At 42.1% G+C, this 22,271-nt stretch overlaps 1 long non-coding RNA gene across 1 annotated transcript; it reads left to right on the forward strand.

Annotated features, from left to right (window-relative positions):
- The first annotated feature begins 1,529 nt into the window (after positions 1-1,529).
- Positions 1,530-8,376, forward strand: LOC106565829 (uncharacterized). The gene is made up of 3 exons (XR_001319744.2): positions 1,530-2,233; positions 3,041-3,101; positions 7,985-8,376. It is a non-coding gene; the product is annotated as an uncharacterized lncRNA (long non-coding RNA).
- Positions 8,377-22,271: the final 13,895 nt, after the last annotated feature.

The following is a 22,271-nucleotide window of genomic DNA, read 5'->3' on the forward strand; positions in this document are numbered from 1 at the left end:
GCGCATTTCGTGACAAAAACATTCTAAATATTCCTTTACCGTACTTCGAAGCTTGTCAAACGCTGTTTAAAATCAATTTTTATGCTATTTTTCTCTTAAAATAGCGATAATATTCCAACCAGGCGACGTTGTATTAATTCAAAGGCTGAAAGAAAAAAATGGAGTGGTCTGGTGGACGCGCACTCCAGTGTCACTGTTCCCAGCCTGACCACTAACAAATACTCCTGCTGTTCTTCTCCCAGAGACTGCAGACACCCCATTACACTTTCTGGCGCCTTCTGAGAGTCAATGGAAGCCTTAGAAAATGTCACGTTACAGCACAGATGCTGTATTTTCGATAGAGATGCTACAGAAGGACAATAAATTGTCAGACAGGGCACTTCCTGTATGGAATCTTCTCAGGTTTTGGCTTGCCATATGAGTTCTGTTATACTCACAGACACCATTCAAACAGTTTTAGAAACTTTAGAGGGTTTTCTATCCAAATCTACAAATTATATGCATATTTTCGTTTCTGGGCAAGAGTAGTAACCAGTTTAAATCGGGTACGTTTTTTATCCGGCCGTGCAAATACTGCCCCCTAGCCCCAACAGGTTTTAACAAAAGTGAAATAAACAATACCTTTTTTTTTTACTGTGAACATTACACTCACAAAAGTTCCAAAAGAATAAAGGCATTTCAAATGTCATATTATGTGCAAATATTTAAAGTACAAAAGTGAAAATAGAAAAACATAAATATGGGTTGTATTTGCAATGGTGTTTGTTCTTCACCCTTTTCTTGTGGCAACAGTCACAAATCTTGCTGCTGTCAAAATTGGGTTGCTTTTCAAATTCTTGGTGTAATCTGAGGGAAATATGTATCTCTTTCCACCTCATTTTGTGGGCAGTGTGAACAAAGCCTATCTTCTCTTGAGCGCCAGGTCTGTCTACTGTGGCCTCGCTCAATAGCAAGGCTATGCTCACTGAGTCTGTACATAGTCAAAGCTTTCCTTAAGTTTGGGTCAGTCACAGTGGTCAGATATTCTGCCAGTGTACTCTCTGTTTAGATCCAAATATTATTCTAGTTTGCTCAGTTTTTTAAATAATTATTTCCAATGTGTAAGTAATTATGTTTTTGTTTTCTCATGATTTGGTTGGGTCTAATTGTGTTACTGTCCTCGGGCTCCGTGGGGTCTGTCTGTGTTTGTGAACAGAGCCCCAGGGCCAGCTTGCTTAGGGGACTCTTCTCCGGGTTCATCGCTTTGTTATGGAAGGTATGGGAATTGTTTCCTTTTAGGTGGTTGTAGAATTGAACGTCTCTTTTCTGGATTTTGATCATTAGCGGGTATCGGCCTAATTCTGCTCTGCATGCATTATTTGGTGTTTTATGTTGTATGTCTCTCTCTCTCTCTCTCCTTTCTCTACTCTCTCTCTTCTCCTCTCTTGCTTTCTTTCTTTCTTTCTCTTGCTCTCTCTATCTTTCTCCTCTCTCATCTTTCTCTTTCATTCCCTCTTTCTCTCTCTGATGACAATAACAATTTGTCTGCTGTGTTAATGAATAGGGTCTTGGATTACAAATAGGGTCTTGGACCTACGAGGAGATTTCTACTAACTTGTTCCTGTCAGAGTCGTCCAATGTAAGGTCATCAAACAGATCAGGAGATCTGCTTAATCCGAGCGCCAGGTCGAACCGGATCCCCTTGGTGCAAAACAATGAGCGCCTAGATTCTCCAGTCCTAGCAACAGATAAACAATACAAGGAAGCAAAAGGAGCTGAGAGGCTGTTTGGAGACCTGTTTGGAGGCTGTTTCTGTTGGAATAATGTGGAATCTAATGTCGTACGACAAGCCGGTTTTATCTGGCCTGCTTTAAAACAAGACGCTCGGAGCCATACAGAAGAAAAAATGCAAATCTGTGCTAATTGCTAAAGAGAAAAGGAGACGAGGGCCAGTTAATCAAGAAAGCTGCTTAAAGCAATGCCAAAAAACCTCCACACCTCCTGACCTGAACAAACTGAGCACGCCACTATGCCTCTGGCTTTCCACAGAAACTCAGCTGGGCTTTAAGGATTGCTCTTAAGCCTGACATGTTTGGCAGCAATACAACTTAAATTTGACAACACTCATTTTAGACATCTGCTTGCATTCATATACGGAGGGTGGTGCAGACGGACCAGTACATCACTGAGGCCGAGCTCCCAGCCATCGAGGACATCTATGCCAGGCGGTGTCTGAGGAAGGCCCCAAAAATTGGTAAGTACTTTGGACCAACCACTCCGAGACAGCTTTTATCTCCAAGCAATAAAGCCTGCTGAATAGCTAATCAATGGATACCCACCACGGACTACTGTACATGTATATGCACTGACTCTATCTGTACTGACTCTATCTGCACTGACTCTATCTGCACTGACTCTATCTGCACTGACTCTATGCACATTCATAGGTCTCTATCCACGCACTCACACACACTTACACTGTCAGTCTCACACACACACCCACACACACAACACATACACACAACACACACACACACACACACACACACACACACACACACACACACACACACACACACACACACACACACACACACACACACACACACACAAACATACTGATGCCAGGCACACTTGCACATTCACACACACACCATCAGACATACACACACTCCCCATTTACGATGCTGCTACTATTTATGATTATTTATGCTGCTGCCCAGTCACTTTTTATCACTTTTTATACCTAGCTCATCTTCCACTGTATCCCTGCACATTGATATGGTAATGGTACTGGCCTTGTATACTGTATAGTTTACATTCTTAAGTGTTTTATTTCTCATGTGTTATAATATTTTATCTGACCTAGTGTTGTTTCTGTGCTTTATTTTTATTTTTTTGTCCGTACCTTTCATATTGAACTCTGCATTGCTGAGGCAGAGATTGTATGTATGCATTTTGCTGGATGGTTTACACTTGTTGTATTCTGTGTATGTGACATATACACTTTGATTTGATATCCTTTTCTGTGTTCTGTGTTCTCTTTCATTTGGATCTGAAGGAGAAGGGAAGTCCCACAGGGAGACATTTCTGAGTTGTCTGAAGAACGCTGCACATCTCTGGTAAGTTAATTGGACATTTACCATCCCAGAGATCCCATATGACGTGTATAGCCATTGATTAGCAGCTGGCAGCACACACGCGATACCAGCACCCCAGGGTTTAGTCCACTTGTAGTGAAAAATATGGACGGTAAAAAAAGAAAATCCATGCAGATTGATAAATAAAATGAACAAGATATACATTTAGCTACGTCACAATCTACATCTGCTGCTTATGGAGACTATACCATGAAGACTATTGAGTAAAAATCCTTATGGCTAAGTATCTGTGCTCTTTGTGTTCAACAATGGGGGACGGTAACACAAAGGAACACCTTTTCAAAAATGTCAGGCGATGGGTTTTCAGAAAATATCCCCTCTCCCAATCAATAAAGCTACCTTTGACAATGGTGCATATTGTCGCCGTGACATTTAGTCACCTTTCTTTTTCTCACCGAGCGACACGCTGAAGAGGAATACGACAAGGAGATTTAATATGTGATCGATAGGTACACTCGAATGATACATTTGCTCGCATAATGAATGCTGATAGATGAAAACAAACACCTAGCTTCATGGGGAATTTGTATTCTGGACAGTGTATCCCAGTAGCTGTATGGATGATGTTTCATTACTGTTTTCCGCTCCATTTTTTCTCTCTAAACAATCAAAAAAAGAAAACACTGTACACATGATTGAATCAAGAATATAACATCAAGCCCGACCTCCTGTGTATTTAGGATGAGCAATATGTGTGCATGTATTGTTATGTATGTGTGGATGTTTTTATATGATTACATGCATATACACTGTTTTCATATGATTACATGTGTATACACTGTTTTTATATGATTACATGCGTATACACTGTTTTTCCGGGCAGCCTATGTGGGATCTGGTCATGGTTTGGTTAACAATATTTGTTATGTATATGTAAGTGCTGTACTGCAAATTAGGTTGGTTTCAAGCACAGCCTGTCTGTGTGGACTACGGCTTGTGGTATGTCTGTTGTATATTGTTTGTGTATATATAGTCTGTCTCAACTTGTGTGTATGTAATATGAATGTGGCATGTGTCTGCATTGAGTGCGTACACAATCTTTGTTGAGATCTGTGTTTGTTGTTTGTATCAATACACTGCTATTCTGCAGTCTGGTCCTTTCCCATTGTCAGTTGTAGTCAAGGCTTGGGTCTGGGCCAGCTTAGAGCAGCCCTTGTGACTGACATCTCTAAAGCCTGGTGTTTAGACATCTCTCCCTGTGTTTCTCTTTTGATCAGCGTCTGCCATTCTTACTGATTTTCCAAATCACTGGTGCTTGTCAAAGAATTAATTACCTGGATCGGTGCTCGACTGACTCCAAGCACCAGCTGCGGGTTCACCGGAGAGCACCTCGGCATTCTCCCAGCATTCCCGGCTAATCACCCACAATCCATTTCAAAGTCAACCTGATTGGCCCAGCTACCCGGAGAATAATGTGGAATTAGGCTGCATCCCGACAGTAACGGTTTTAGATTTGCATACTGGCAGTGTACGGCAGATTACCTTCACCGCTCGCCGCTCGGCATGGTGGGAGGTGAATATTAGCATCAGCGCCAGTGTTAATGACAGTTGCCTCGTACAGCTTATTAGATAAGTAATGATGTAAAGCATTCTGCTAAGCGCATATCCTCCCTGCGTTATTATTTAATCTGCTCCACAATGTGTTCATTACGTGCCGGAGATGGAAATCCAGAGGCATGGCCTTTCAAAAAGAGGAGAAATAGAGTGGTTTTAATGGGGAAATAGGTGGCCTTTACTGAACAGTGGACACCGGGGCTCTCTCTGTGAAGAAAAAAAATACATTTCCTTGACGTTTACCTGTAACTAAGCTTCCGCCAAATCCTGACTCTGCCATAACCATGATGCAACAGGAACCAGGATTCATCAGACCAGGCAATGTTTTTCCATTCCTCAATTGTCCAGTGTTGGTGATCACGTGCCCACTGGAGCTGCTTCTTCTTGTTTTTAGCTGATAGGAGTGGAACCCGGTGTGGTCCTCTGCTGCAATAGCCCATCTGTGACCAGGATTGATGAGTTGTGCGTTCTGAGATGCCATTCTGCACACCACTGTTGTAATGTGGCATTATTTATCTGTTTGTGGCCCACCTGTTAGCTTGCACAATTCTTGCCATTCTCCTTCAACCTCTCTCATCAACGAGCTTACTTCTCTCAGGACCGCCTCTGACTGGATGTTTTTTTTTGTCGCACCATTCTTGGGTAATCATATACACTGTCGTGTATGAAAAGCCCAGGAGGGCGGCTGATTCTGAGATACTGGATCCGGCATGCCTGGCACCAACTATCATACTATGTTCGAAGTTGCTCGGGTCACTCGATTTTCCCATTCTATCGTTAAATCGAACAGTAACTGAATGCCTCGATGCCTGTCTGCTTGCTTTACATATCAATCCACGGCCACGTGACTCACTTTCTGTAGGAGTGATCCATTTTCGTGAACGTGTGGTGTACCCAATAAACTGTCCGGTGAGTGTATGTCACATCAACACAGACACACAGAGAGAAATACGGTAAACATGTAATTATAGAGGATTTTGTCCTTTGTTGTCCTTTTGCTTCTGCTAAAAATACCTCCCATTGGCTGCAGTGTTACGTCACCCCACCTCATCTCCAAGCACTCACTGACCTCTGTATCACAGACACACTGTGAAGAGAGCACCACAGAGCAGAGCAGAGCAGACAGTCAAAGAAACAGGCAGACAATACCAAGCACAAACACAGCCCAGTATAGGTAAATATAGACACATTCTGTCATAGAACACTGACAGACCATGGACACTTTACTGTATGTAACAGTAGACAGTCTGTTTCATATATCTCTGCGAAGTCAAACCACAGCATACTCACCTCAGCAGAGTTACCGTCTGGTCCGTCAAGAGCTCTCACACATATATGATCATACAGCTATGCACACACAGAGAGAGAGAGAGAAAGAGAGTGTCCAACAGTGCAGCACACAGTCAGACCACAGCGCAGAGACAGCTTGTACCCTGTTGTCCCCGCAACCCTGACCCAGATAGCCCAGTTAGTATCAGACACCACCACTCCCGAGACATCATAAAACCACTCGAACAGAATGACAGGTTTCCTACAGTATATCACAATGTTATACAGTACGTGGCTCTACACAGGTCACTCACTGAGAGTCATTGCATTGTTTTCCCCCTTAGCCTTCAGCAAAATGTTAAATGGCAGTCATTCTATTTTATCAAGTTGTCATTCAGGTGTTTTTTTTTAAGGCTGTCTGACTTCACTTGGGCAGTATTCCAAAAATAGAATGTGTGAGAACTTCATTGTATAATACCTCAGAGAGTTGAAGCACCATTCTCTGGATGACAGCAAATTGGTTTCACATTTCAACAAGGATGGTTTTCTTGATAGATGATATATGAAATAAACATGTATTATTTACTGTCCGTCAGAGTGGGGGCCTCCAAAAATTGCATGAGGTGAAATGGGGTTCACAGTGACATATATCAAAATAGTGTGATCGGTGACATCTTTCAAGTCATTGGATGAAAGAATTTATGATTTACATGTTATATTTTATTAAAATAAGTGGGGCCTTATCATTAGTTTCCTGATTCTTTACTGGTGTATTGATTTATACGATGACATTGTTGAATATTCGTTTCTGATAGGCTTGAAGGGCATTCTAGAGTGTCCATTATTTCCCTTTAATGCACAGTATATCAGCACGGTAGAATTCGATGGCTATAGAGGGTTGCCAGTCAACGTATGATGCCTCCTGGCGACCATGTTGGAAGTTCACTGCATCAATTCTTTCAACAACAACAGCTGAATGGCTACCCCAAGTACATTAACACAGTACCTAAAACTAGTTGATTCATCACAACGGTCAATTTCTGTGCAGTATTTGGCTGCTCTAACAAGCCAGGAAAGACAACATGATTTTACTTTTTTTTTACTGATTACCCACAATCATGAAACACCAAGGAGATAAGACTCAAGAACTGTCAGAAAAGTGAAGAAGTATTTTCTCACATCAAGACCTGAACCCACTGGTTTCCAGTTTAGCTTGGCTATTATGCTAACCAGGTGTTAACAACAAGACTAAGTTATCCAACATTAGCTAGCTAGATAGCTTGTAGTCTAGCTATTACCATGTCCCTTGCATAGGCGGCGCGTGAGTTTTAAGTTTTGGGGAAACAATTTCTCACCATAAAAATCCTTTATAACAAAGGATTGCATGCATCTATTATTGCATTTGCAGACTAATGTAAGCTTACTATTCCTAATGTGATGAGCAGATTGTGTTGACTATTGGTTGTTACAGACAAACAATAGATGTGATCTTTATATGTGTCACGTCCTGACCAGTAAAGGGGTCATTTGTAATTGTAGTATGGTCAGGGCGTGGCAGGGGGTGTTTGTTTTGTGTGTTTTGGGGTTTTTTGGGTCTAGGGGATTTTGGTTCTAGTTTTCTATTTCTATGTTTCTTTTTCTATGTGTGGCCAGGTATGGCTTCCAATCAGAGGCAGGTGTCTTTCGTTGTCTCTGATTGGAAGCCATACTTAGGCAGCCTGTTTTTCCTGTGTCTTTGTGGGTTGTTGTTTTTCCGTATAGTCCTTGTGTCCTTATGGAACTGTTGTTTGGCGTTGGTTTATTTTGTTTAAGTGTTCACTCGTAATAAAAAAAGAAGATGAGCACGATACCCGCTGCGCCTTGGTCTGTCCTTTACGACGCTCCTGACGAAATGACACTAAAACACCTGAATGAAGTAAACTCAACCGAACAGTCGAGAGCCCTGATGGTATAGGTGAGCTGAAGAAGTGATATTCTAACATCAGGTGTGCTTTTCATTTGTTTATGTACTGTACATGTAGGTTCACCGGCTGACCTCTATCAAGACACCCATGTCGACTGGATTCCCACTGTGAAGATGAGCAATGCTGCAGCAGCATCAGTTTCTCCTTTACTATATTGTCCTTTTCCAGATATAAAAGGAGACATCCCTCAGTTATACAAGATGGTTGACATATGCTGTGCTTTGGTCAATCTGAATGATTATGTTGTGCCATTTGAATAGAGAGCACTTTCACCTTGTTGTCATGACAAAGGTACCCCTTTAAATCATATGAATATATAAAATATAATTTGGAAAAACATGTAAAATACTATCGTTTATGATATTGTAAACAGACTATACTTCAGTAATAGGCTGTATTGCTGTATGGGTGAAATTAAAAGTGTTTTGTGTGTCATCTCTGCTTTGCCTTGCCCCATTAAATAAAATGCATTTCTTAGAGCTTAACTATGATTCATTTTACAATTTAAACACATTTAGCATAGACAATGTCATTGTTGTGGTAGTCTTAGGCAAACCATCTTCATTATCACAGTGGCAACTCCAAGTGCCATTCAGACCAGGGAGAAAAATATCTGACAATGAACTTGGTAGTAGTGGTTGTACGTATGTTTTAAGCAAAGGACCCCATCATCCTGTTTCCAGACATTTCACTACCTAGAATACAAGGGTTGGATTTGCATTAGACAATTTAGTGTCAGCACAAGGCATGTACAAAATCTAGTGTAATGATTAGCTTTATATACACTGTTTACTGGTATAGTTTTTAAATTGAGAACATATAGCTCAACAATATGTTAACAATATGCACAATTTCAAAGGGTGAGTTGCAAATGCCCATAAGGCAAATGCCATCATACTGCAGGCCAGTGGTTCACAACTCCAGTCCTAGAGTATCCCCAACATTACACATTTTTATTGTAGCCTGGGACAAGCTCGCCTGACAAGCACAACTAATCATCAGGCCCTCAATGAGTTGAATCAGGTATGTTTGTCCAGGGCTACAACAAAAAGGTATGCTGTCGGGGGTACTTAAGGACTGGAGATGGGAACCACTACAGTAGGCCTATGGCTGTAATGGCATTGCATGCCATTATCAGCTGCAAAATGGGTTCACATGGCTGATATCCTGAAAAAAAGTGACAAACAAATACAACTAAGTAGAGAGCTTACAACTGAACAAAAATGTTTTTTTTTTTTTTAACTACAACACAGAAACACAGACACAGACAGAGACAGATTCCCTTCCCCTCTTTATTGTAGGATGGTGATGATCAACATTGACACTATTTCATTGAATAATAGTTTCAAGTTAACAATTAAAACACGTTTAAACACTTCACTTCAAAGAATTAACACTATTTCATATTTCAAAGTGTACAAGTAAGCTAACACATATATAAAGGTTAGACATCTTAGTAACAAGTAGGTAAACAACCTCTCCCTCAATGTGAGCAAGACAAAGGAGCTGTTCGTGGACTACAGGAAAAGGCGGGCTGAACAGGCCCCCATTAACATCGACGGGGCTGTAGTGGAGCGGGTCGAGAGTTTCAAGTTCCTTGGGGTCCACATCACCAACAAACTATCATGGTCCAAACATACGAAGACAGTCGTGAAGAAGGAACGACAAAACCTTTTCCCCCTCAGGAGACTGAAAAGATTTGGCATGGGTCCCGAGATCCTCAAAAGGTTCTACAGCTGCACCATCGTGAGCATCCTGACCGGTTGCATCACCGCCTGGCATGGCAACTGCTCGGCATCTGACCGTAAGGTGCTACAGAGGGTAGTGTGAACGGCCCAGTACATCACTGGACCTATATAATAGGACCTATATAATAGGCGGTGTCAGAGGAAAGCCCAGAAAATTGTCAGAGACTCCAGTCACCCAAGTTATAGACTTTTCTCTGCTATCGCACGACAAGCGGTACTGGGGCGCCAAGTCTAGGACCAAAAGGCTCCTCAACAGCTTCTACCACCAAGCCATTAGACTGCTGAACAATTCATAACCCCCCCCTTGTACACTGCTGCTACTCGCTGTTCGTTTGTTACCTATGCATAGTCACTTCGCCCCCACCTACATGTACAGATTACCTCAACTAGCCTGTACCTCTGCACACTGACTAGGTACCGGTGCCCCCTGTATATAGCCTTGTTATTGCTATTCTTATTGTGTTACTTTTTAGTATTACTTTTTATTTTAGCCTGCTTGTAAAATATTTTCTTCTTCTTGAACTGCACTGTTGGTTAAGGGCTTGTATGTAAGCATTTCACGGTAAAGTCTGCACTTGTTGTATTCGGGCGTATGTGGCAAATAAAGTTTTAAAAAAAGTCCTTACCAGAGGTGGCCAATCTTGCTCTGCTCATCCCTGATCTACTGGGTGAGCAGACTTCTACTTCAGCCCAGCACACTTAATTATCAACTCATTAGGTTTGAAAAATTGAATTAGGTTTGTTATTGCTGGGCTGAAACAGAACCCTGCACACCCAGCAGGGTTGGCCTGCTCCAGTTGTAATAGGTTTATACATTGTGTGTGACTTTAAAACTGTATTTTTGCTTACAAAATATGCTAACATAGGTACACATATAACCCATGGTATACAAGGATGTACCTTTAATCTCTTATGACATTTATTGGGACCTCTTCTTCTGCAGACAGTGTTTCACAGCTCTCTGTATCTGAGGACAGAAAACATCACAAAGAAACAGGCTTCATTATACTCAAATTAGACAGCACTGAATATTATGTTGCTATATCTCTCTGTCCTCAGTTTTTCTCGCTAGGGACTGGAACTGGAGAATCTTTTCACAATGTCCTCCCACAAATGTACCTGCCTTATCCAGAGTAGACTACTCTCCGTTATCTGACAGCTGGAACTGCTAGCTAATCACTTCACCCTCTACCATGGCTGTTAGCTGGCTACAGTATCCAGCTACAAATGTATTTCGAGTTGCAACAGCAAATGCATCAAGATAGCTAGCTAACTAGCTAATAACAAGTTAGCAAACTGGATATTTAATTAACTTAGCTAGCTCTACAGTATGTTCAATTAGCTAGCTAGCTAACATGACTTTAGCATCTCATTTGAGTTAGCCTGAACACTAAGTTCCTGTAGGAAGATAGCTATTTAGCTAATAATACATCTTTCTTTATCATTTTCAAAATATATTTACTTACTTGAATAGGTTATCCCACTGCCTCTGTTTTATGGGTCCGTAGAAAAACAAAATAAGGGGCAATCTTCCCGGTGGTAGCAAAACACAGCCAGCCATGTGAACGATTGGAGGACTTCCACCATGACTCTGGTCTTCCAACATGGCGCCTGGTGTGGTTGCTAGGTTATTTGTAATACAACTGCAGGCCCTCTATAGTTCATTCTTACATGTTCTGTTTGCAAAAGTCTAATTAAAAACATTATTGGCATTCTTGAATTTGATTTTCATAATAGCAAGCTTGGATTGATGGTTTGGTTAGGTAAACTAGCAAGTTTGTTTTTTGGTTAAAAAGGCAACTACTGGAGCTATTTAATAACTTGCTAGCTACTTCAGTGGATGTTGAACACATTTCTACCTGCAAATGAACACATTTATAGGGACAAATTTGGTATAAAAGGGATGATCAGCTCAGCATGCCAGTAGCATACCACCCTGCAACCCACTGCTAGCTTTCCTCTGAAACTAAGCAGGGTTGGTCCTGGCTAGTCCTTGGATGGGAGCCCAGTTGCTGTTGGAGGGCCAGTAGGAGGCACTCTTTTCTCTGGTCTAATTGGGGACATTTCCCTGTGTATGCTGATGTCTTTTGGATGGGATGTTAAACGGGTGTCCTGACCCTCTGTGGTCATTAAAGATCCCTTTGCACTTATCGTAAGAGTAGGGGTGTTAGCCCCGGTGTCCTGGCTAAATTTCCAGTCTGGCCCTCATACCATCATCGGCACCTAATTATCCCCAGCTTCCAATTGGTTCATTCCTCTCCCCTGTAACTACTCCCCAGGTCATTGTTGTAAATGAGAATGTGTTCTCACTCAATTTACCTGGTTAATTAAAAAACTCAGGGGTCTATGTGTTCTCTGGAAGATAATGTAACTCTGTGGAAGGTTAGTCCCACTCCACTAACGCGTTCTGGAACACACCTTCCATGTTGTTCATTATTTTCCTTACATATCCTCTATACTTATTATATTATATATACAGTATATCATCTATGGCAGTGGTTCCTAAACTTTTTATAGTCCCGTACCCCTTCAAACATTCAACCTCCAGCTGCGTACCCCCTTTAGCACCAGGGTCAGCTCACTCTCAAATTTTGTTTTTTGCCATCATTGTAAGCCTGCCACACACACACTAAACGATACATTTACTAAATATAGGAATGAGTGTGAGTTTTTATCACAACCCGGCTCGTGGGAAGTGACAAAGAGCTCTTATAGGACCAGGGCACAAATAATAATAATAATCAATCAATTTCACTCTTTATTTAACCATATAAAACCTGTTCATTGAAAATTGTGAAATGATGCACATAACTCTGCAATGTTGGGTTGTATTGGAGAGAGTCTCAGTCTTAAATCATTTTCTACACACAGTCTGTGCCTGTATTAGGTTTTCATACAAGTGAGGGCCGAGAATCCACTCCCACATAGGTACGTGGTTGCAAAGGGCATCATTGTTTTAACAGCGAGATTTGCCAAGGCAGGATACTCTGAGCGCAGCCCAATCAAGAAATCTGGGAGTGGCTTCTGATTAAATTCAATTTTCACAGAACTCAGTGAGGCTCTCTTGTTCAGATATTGGTAAGTCGACTGGAGGCAGGGCATGAAAGGGATAACGAATACAGTTGTTTGTATCATCCGATTTGGGAAAGTACCTGCGCAATTGGGCACCCAACTCACTCAGGTGCTTCGCTTTATCACATTTGACATTGTCCATAACCTTGAGTTCATTTGCACACAAAAAATCATACAATTTTGGAAAGACCTCTGTCCTTAATGCAGACAGAGAAGAGCTCCAACTTCTTAATCATAGCCTCAATTTTGTCCCACAGATTGAATATAGTCGCGGAGAGTCCCTGTAATCCTAGATTCAGATCATTCAGAAAAAACATCACCCAGATAGGCCAGTCGTGTGAGAAACTCGTCATCATGCAAGCGGTCAGATAAGTGCAAATTATGGTCAGTAAGGAAATCTTTGAGCTCGTCTCTCAATTCCAAAAAACGTGTCAATACTTTGCCCCTTGATAACCAGCGCACTTCTGTATGTTGTAAAAGCGTTACATGGTCGCTGCCCATATCATTGCATAGTGCATAAAATACACGAGTTCAGGGGCCTTGCTTTAACAAAAAAAATTATAAACTCACCGAAATGTATAGCCTCGTTGGAAAATATAAATGGACTGTTTGAAAATATGAAATAAAAAAAGATATATAAAAAGATATATCAAAAAGATGATATATATATAGTTTCTGTTTTTTGTTTAATGTGAATCACATTTTTATTTGGTGTACCCCCGACGCCATTTCCCAGTTTGGGAATACCTGATCTATGTTATTTAGTAAGCCATCTGAGATATAGCATGCAACATATTAAATCATTTTTATTTTCTCCCAAGGCAAGTCGATGAAATTGGAATTTTGACAACTTCTGACCTAGAGCTTTTGAGTACTTAAAATCCTATAGTGCAGTATGTTCTGGGTAGCATTCTGCCCTTGTACTTCTGTTTCCTGGAATCTCATTTAAATGACACCACAACATGGAATGGACTCATTCCACCCATCAAATAACTTTGGAAGCTAATTTTGGGCTGAAATTCAATATGATCCTAAGGCGAATTTTGCTCTCCAATACCATTTTAAGGAGGTATTTCAAAATGGAGACTCCTACTGACTCGATAAATCTGCTTCCAGGGCATATGCTAGAGCCAGAATAGTATTTGGCCATAATTATTGACCTGTGACAATAACTGCACTCAAAATTCATTTTCTGAAATGTGGACACTGGAGAGTCTTTGTAATAAATCCAAATTCACAGATGAAAACTAATGGAAAGCATTCATGATGTCTTCTGGCCAACTGTTGATTCTGGACACTTCTCAGTGACAATACTTCAGTTCAGTTTTAAAAGACGGTTCGATATTTTTCTCAATATGGAGTTGTTTTACTTGAAGGCTAAGGGGAGTTTTAGTATGTCATGTTAAATTTGGAATGTTTCACTTAATAAAATCAATTAAATCAAATTGTCTTGGTCATATACACATGATTAGCAGATGTTAATGTGAGTGTAGCGAAATGCTTGTGCTTCCATGTCCGACTATGCAGTAATATCTAACAGTAATCTAACAAATTCACGACAACTACCTTGTACACACACACAAATACACAAAAATGTAAAGGGATGAATAGAATATGTACAAATAAATATATGGATGAGCGATGGCGTGCGGCATAGGCAAGATGCAGTATATGGTATAGAATACAGTATATACATATGAGATGAGTAATGTAGGATATTTAAACATTATTAAAGTGGCGTTATTTAAAGTGACTAGTGATACCTTTATAAGGTCCATTTATTTAAGTGGCCAGAGATTTGAGTCTGTATTTTGGCAGCAGCCTTTCTATGTTAGTGATGGCTGTTTAACAGTCTGATGGCCTTGAGATAGAAGCTGTTTTTCAGTCTCTCGGTCCCAGCTTTGATGCACTTGTACTGACCTCACCTTCTGGATGGTAGCGGGGTGAACAGGCAGTGGCTCAGGTGGTTGTTGTCCTTGATTATCTTTTTGGCCTTCCTGTGACATCGGGTGCTGTAGGTGTCATGGAGGGCAGATAGTTTGCCCCAGGTGATGCGTTGTGCAGACCGCACTACCCTCTTGAGAGCCTTGCGGTTGAGGGCGGTGCAATTGCCGTACCAGGCAGTGATACAGCCCGACAGGATGCTCTCGATTGTGCATCTGTAAAAGTTTGTGAGTGTTTTAGATGACAACCCAAATTTCTTCAGCCTCCTGAGGTTGAAGAGACCCTGTTGCACCTTCTTCACCACGCTGTCTGTGTGGTTGGACCATTTCAGTTTGTCCGTGATGTGTACGTCGAGGAACTTAAAACGTTCCACCTTCTCCACTACTGTCCCGTCGCTGTGGATGGGGGGGGGGGTGTTCCCTCTGCTGTTTCCTGTAGTCCACAATCATCTCCTTTCTTTTGTTGAGAGGTGATTTTCCTGCCACCACACTCAGAGGGCACTCACCTCCTCCCTGATGGCCGTCTTGTCGCTGTTGATAATCAGGCCTACCACTGTAGTGTCATCTGCAAACTTGATGATTGAGTTGTAAGCATGCATGGCCACACAGGCATGGCTGGACAGGGAGTACAGGAGAAGGCTGAGAATGCACCCTTGTGGGGCCCCAGTGTTGAGGATCAGTGGGGTGGAGATGCTGTTTCCTACTGTCATGACGTTGGCCTGTGGGTAAGGTTTATGACCCCCCCCCCCCCCATAAATACCTTTCTCTCTTCCCCTCTCTGAATCTACTGAAGGACGTGAATAGCCTGTGTTAAATATAGAGAGTCTGGGAACATCAAACAAATGGGGAAAAGGAACCATATTTTGTTAATAAAACCAGTTGGAAATATGCTTGATAACGTAATGAGTATGGATTTCATTTCCGTTGTCATCTGAGACATTATGATTGATGACAGGACGACATAAACTGTACCTGGGAAAGTATCCACCCTCTAGTTATCAGTCACATGGAATTGTTATGCAATTGAAATGTTTGATATTGAAAATGTTTGTTAGGAGATGAAATGTAATTTTAGCTTCCAAACGAGAGAATTGGGTTTTCATAAGGAAAGTGCCCTGCTCGATCAGTGGCCCAACCCTGTGAAGAGACAGCGGTTATAAACGATGAAACACCTCCCTCCCCCTCTCCACTATATAATCCTTTGACGAAAAGATAACCACGTTGTTCCAGTACGGGAGGTCTGCAGCCTCTACGTTAGAAGGACACACATGTCAAGGACAGAACTAAGCCAACCTCGGCGTGAGCTCTGGTATGAACTGGTATGAACTTTGAGCTTATTTACTACAGAAGTGCTACTTCCTAGCCGTTGAGTTGGCAGCGGCCGCTGCTTACGTGGGCTAGGAAAGGACGGACGACGGATCCAGTCTAACAACCAGACGAAGATACCACCACGTATCCAATGGACCACCATTGACATTCTTCCGAAAACAGGGAGATCTGTTGGCCAACCCGGCCAGCATCTACGACCAATCTACCGAAGCGCAGCTCAGAGTAAATATTTATTGCATTTTCCTTTTCAAATGGGCGGTAATTTAGAATGCATAAGATAATGTATTTACGATGGCATAGCTGCTGTTTCTGTGTTCCTAAATCTTCCCGCTCTTTCATTCAACCCCAACCCCCTTTCCTTTGTGTAACTAGCTTTCATACAGGTTCCGTCCACCAGGACGTTTTCTGTATGACATCATTGTATTCTGTGTATTTGTAATTCTGTGTGATTAGTTAGGTATTTAGTAAATAAATAATTAAACCCAATTTTGTATCGCTGATTCAACTTGTTAGCCAGGGTTCGTGAAGATAACCAAGAATTTACAACTTTCATTATGAGACTGAAAATAAGACAAGGGTTAATAGTGACTGCTACCGATGTAAAATATTACAAAGTATTTTAAGAGTTTTTTCGGAAGATAACGGCTCTATAAACGTTCTTCCGTGGTGCCCCAACTTTCTAGTTAATTACATTTACATGATTAGCTTAATCAGGTAATATTAATTACAGAGAAATCATTTTATAAGTTAGCATGTCATATCACTTAATCCGGCATAGCCAAAGACACGACATTTGGAGCCCCCGTGCGAGGAATCTAAAATAGGATGAAGCTTTCATTTTGATTAAGCATATATAAAATTGAAAAGCAGATTACATAATATACCAAGTTGATTATATACATTATGGGAATTGTAGACTGGAATTATTGGTGCGTGTGTGCTCTGGAGAATCGCCTCCGTGTTGTGCTCTGACGTAGTCAGTGGGTAGCATAAACTATACATGTATGTATGTTGGCTGATAAAGCTATCTGAGAAATAGCGCGTTTGGCCAAACGCTAAGTATTTCTGCCTCTCGCGTTTCAGATGCGTGTTGGCTAGGTCATTATTCATTTCTCGAGCGAGGACAAAGAGCCAGCCGATTGAAATTTAGGAGAGATTAGTTTGACCAGCGATAAGTATCTCTCTGTCTCTCGCGTTTCGATGCGAGTAGACCTCGGTGCATTTCGTTGTTTCCCGCGAGTTCCGGTTAAAACATTGTCAAATATCGCCGAAAAGTGTTTGAACATAATACGTTATAAGTAAAACCTTTCCCTTGCCAAGGGAATCCTATGTTGAGCACTTTTCAGGCATCAAGTAGCATTAGCTTGCTCGAGATGCTAAGCTGACAAAAGGGAAAACAGCCATTTTGTTTGTGCCACATGGTAATTCATCCGACTTGAGTTGGATTTCAGCGTGTGCCAGCAGGGACCTTTGAAGAGTCACCAGTACTTTGCTTCAAGTAGAATTAGTCAGGTGACACTCAAGTCGTTACTCGTGATATCCAGACGGATATCGATGTCTTATTCAATTGAACTAATAAGTGAAATTGCCAGATTTACATTCTCAAGTTTAAATAATATCCAAATTGATGAGTTTTCTAAATGAGACATTGTAATCTTTTTCCACATTAACCTAGATGAATAAACCTCTCAGGTTAATTCAAGTTTAAATCCCAAATAGCCTATACAGGTTTGATTTATCATTAAAATTGATCAATCAGTAAAATTTGTTTTTTGCAAAACCCAGTCAGTAATCCAGTACTGACAGAAGTCCCGCCCCAGCGGGAATCCCATGTGGCTTCGGCCCAAGGAAGAAGTGTACCATAGTGGGAAGTGTTCCCAACATTTAATCTACTGTTTACACTTATGATATCCAATCAATGGAGATTGTATGGATTACCATCTCATTCAATTTAATAAGTTAAATTGTTGAACAAACCTTAATGTTCTTGCAATCAAATGAAACACTTTTTAAATTTTCCACATTAACCTAGATGAATAAACCTCTCAGGTTAATTAAATTTTAAATCCCAAATAGCCTATACAGGTTTGATTTATCATTAAAATGGATCAATCAGTAAAATGTGGTTTTTGCAAAACCCATTCAGTAATCCAGTACTGACAGAAGTCCCGCCCCAGCGGGAATCCCATGTGGCTTCGGCCCAAGGAAGAAGTGTACCATAGTGGGGAGTGTTCCCAACATTTGATCTACTGTTTACACTTATGATATCCAATCAATGGAGATTGTATGGATTATCGTCTCATTCAATTTAATAAGTTAAATTGTTGAACATACCTTAATGTTCTTCCAATCAAATGAGACACTTTTAAACTTCCCATATTAACCTGGATGAAGCAACCTCTCAGGTTAATTCAAGTTTAATACCCAGATAGCCTACCCAGGTAGGATTAATCATTGGCATTGATTAATTAATTCAATTTGCTTTTGCAAATTCATTCACGTCCATCTTCCACATTACTGGTACAGTACTGATGGTTCGTCAACATCTATAAATAGATTAAACTTGTCTTTGCAGCTTCCAATGAATTCCAAACCCAAACATTGAAAAAAAATAGGAACATTTTTCCTCTAAATTTTTCTAATAATGTGTAAGCTACCAAAGGAGGTGGTCACCACTCCTCCGCTAATTAGTGAACCTCCACCCATAAAAGGATTGATCTCTGACCTCAGCAGTGATACCAACCCTAATTATGCCATTAGAAAAACAACAGCCGAAATTGCGAACGCTCTCCAAAATCAACCATCAAATACAGGCTGTGTGACTGTTCTCTCCACTTTAGCACTTATGTATCGCCATCAAAGGTTGGCATCGGTCCAATACCACAGTGCACAGCTGAAGCACGTGCAAGACATGGCTAACATGAGGGCACAGGTGGAGAGAACTGAGCAACTATTGACAAAAGCAGGAAATGAAAACATTCTGCTAGTCGAGGAACTGCGTTTGAAATCGGAAACAATTAAAAGTAATTGCAAATACTTATGACGATGAACGAGCACAAACTCTCCAACAAAATCGTCATCTGCAGGAACAACTCGATTTAGCCAAAACTAAATGCGATGTAGTCCACGCCAAACTAGATAAATCTGTCGAGTTATCTACAAACAGGAACACGCAATTTGATAACATGCAGGCAGTTTTGTTGAACGTTACTCAAGGTAACAATGTTCTACTCCAAATTCTGCAGACCAAAGACGATCAGTTGATGAACACAATGACAAAGTTGGATGACAAATCAGCAGAACTTATTGAAGTCGCTGACCAAATGAATGATGAGAGAACTCAGGTGATGAGGATGGAAATAGTGATTTCTAAGCAAGCAAAGGAAATCTCATCACTGAATCTCTTGCTCCGTACTCGAGACCTCTATCTGCAAACCATGACAGATAAGTTTGAGACCGAAAGGAGCAGGTGGGACACTCACGTGTCCAAAATTGGTACTCTAAGCGCTCAAGTGGACTCTGCAATGCAGCAGAAGACCACCCTTAGGTACCATCTGGAGGAAGTCCAGAATGGTCACGCTCTACAGCATGACTACCCATCCAAGCAACCGGAGTCCGGTACTCAAAGGAGTGAAGACGATAGGTTTCAGACATTGCCTCCATCATGTGTCCCTCAGTCTTCTCCTCTTGGCCATTCGGCACTGAGTAATATGGAGCCTCTTGGCCAACAAAGCCAAAGCTTGGCTTCTCCTCTTGGCCTGTCGGCCCCAATTTCTCCACAGGATGAAGCCAACCCTCTCCGCCCGCTTGGCGCGGAATACCTTGACAAACTCGTCAAGAATTTCCCCACCTTTGACCCCGTTCCAGGTCAGCCAAACGATACTGAGACGTTCCTAGCTGACATAGAGGACGCGTTGGGTGGCTACCCGAATGCTACGGGTTCTGACAGGGTTTACCTGTTGAAGCGAACGTCGAATAGACACGTGACGAGGTTCATTCGCCTACAACAGCAACACGTGCTAAATGACTACGCTAAACTTGCCACAGCTTTGAAATTAGAATTCAGTGGTTCTGCGACTCGCAAACACGATAGCTCACTGGCTAACACGGTCAAACAAGCTCGAAACGAACACCCACAAGCTTTCTATCATAGGCTTCGTTCAGCTTACTTTGGCCTACTCACAGAAACAGGAATGGAAGAGCTGTTACCATTCAAACAAATGTTTCTGTCGAACATGTATCCCACCTTCATTACCTACTTGGGCCCTGCAGCCCACGTTGGCTTGCCTATCTTACAACTCAGAGAGCTTGCAAGCACAGCTTTTGAGGCATCAAAAGTTCACAACGCTAAGAGCCCTGACCACTCGGTTTTGAAGTTTAACCAGGAGCACTCACTCCAGTTAGAGGGTGCATTATCAGGTATTGGAGCGTCGAGAGATGACGCACAACAACAGTTTCTACCACGAAACCATGATTCCAATAACCTCCGCGGTCGAAATAACTGTAAAGTACGTCGCCTTCAAAATGACTACCGCTACAATCGACCCGTTCGCTACGTTCCTGCACCCAACCCACAAAAAGTGTCAGAGCACAAGGGTAACAAAGGGTTGAAGGACGATCAAAACGTAGACCAATGTTCTCCAGAAGTCCCACTACGGGAAGAAGCGAGAACAATTTGAGAAAAGGGTAAAAGATAAGTCACAAGGACTAGACGGGGAATTACCGGACACCAGGTCCGCCGGAATTAACACCCATAGCAAGGACGTTAAAGTTCAAATTTCTCCCGCTCTCATTCAAGACCCTATCCAGGGCCCGCTTGATCAAGAAACAAGCCCCCGGGCTCTGTCTATAGACTCTGATACAAAAGTTGCGAAGAAAAAGGTCAAACGCTTCGTTAAAGCCAAGCCCACTCAAAATCGGAAAAGTCAATCTGCTTCCACCTTGAACAGAAATGGCACATCACGTCGTTGCGAACGACCACTCCACTTTGTGGGGAATATGTCCACTAACCACGAATCTAAACGGCCATACCTGGAAACAGTCCTGGAGGACTGCTTAACTTGTCATGCGCTAATTGATTCGGGTGCGACAATATCACTCATCTCTCAAACATTGTTTGATGATCTCAAAAGGGCTTTGAAGCCAACTAAACGTTGGTTAAAAGTGGAACGATGCGACACTACACTTCGAGGGGTCACTCAGACTACCTCGCCTCTCACATTGAGAGTCATGCTGAAACTACACTTCCAGGACGTATCGCTCGTTCACCCTGTGTATGTTACCAGCCTCGAAACTGTAACCCTGCTACTTGGAGCAGACTTGATGGATCGGTTACTCCCATTGATGGATTGGAAAACCAACCAGGTATGGTCACAGGCCACAGTGCCTTCTCCACTGACCACACTGTCTTCCCCTAACGCTAGCTGCAATGCAGTCATTCACGAGGGGTATCTGTCGAAAGCACCCCTTTGGGAAAAGACGTTTAGAAACCTCTTGGTGCAGAATCCGATCCAAGGAGATATTACGATATCTCGACACATTCCATCAGCCAATCTGATTGACCATTCTTTTCATGATTTCGAGCCCGCTGTCTCTGTGAATGAGCAACTTCCCTCCTCCTTGCAGTCGTGCAATACGGTAGTTGAGATGAACTTCTCTTGCCCTTCGCAACTGACCCGATGACTCCCACTGGTGAAACACTTTGCGATATCACAGACCGATATCCTCGTCTCAGTTTGCAGGTACTGAAAAGGTTGCCACACGCGGACGCGGTGGTGACTGACAGACCTCAACAGCCACTGAGGGTGTTGAAGCACAAACACCAGGAGATTTGGTTGAAAGGTTACAGCCATTCTCATAATAACGCGGCCACTGACGACTCGTACATAGGGTCCGACCTTTTCGTTTGCGCCTCGGACACCAACACCACCCGCTGGTGGGGGGTCCCGAGACACAAAGGGGGGGAATAGTAGCCCAGACCCATGATGAGCCTCATCGAGGCCGGTGGGGGGGTCGAGACTACGGACAACACCGTACGAGGCCGCCAGAGCATAAATCAAATCTAGTTGTAAACTCCCCTATGAGAACAGTGAGGAGCAGACAGGCCCCTAGACGGGGAGTATCTTAGAACACGTCTAAGATAGTACTGAGGTGTACCACACTGGTCGTAAAGGAAGTCCAATGGACTTGTCCACCTCCAAAACAAATGGCAACAATAATCATTCCTTGCCATGTGTAGGTTCAACTACAATA

Source organism: Salmo salar, chromosome ssa01 (genome assembly GCF_905237065.1).
Source record: "Salmo salar chromosome ssa01, Ssal_v3.1, whole genome shotgun sequence".
Classification (NCBI taxonomy): Eukaryota; Metazoa; Chordata; class Actinopteri; order Salmoniformes; family Salmonidae; genus Salmo; species Salmo salar.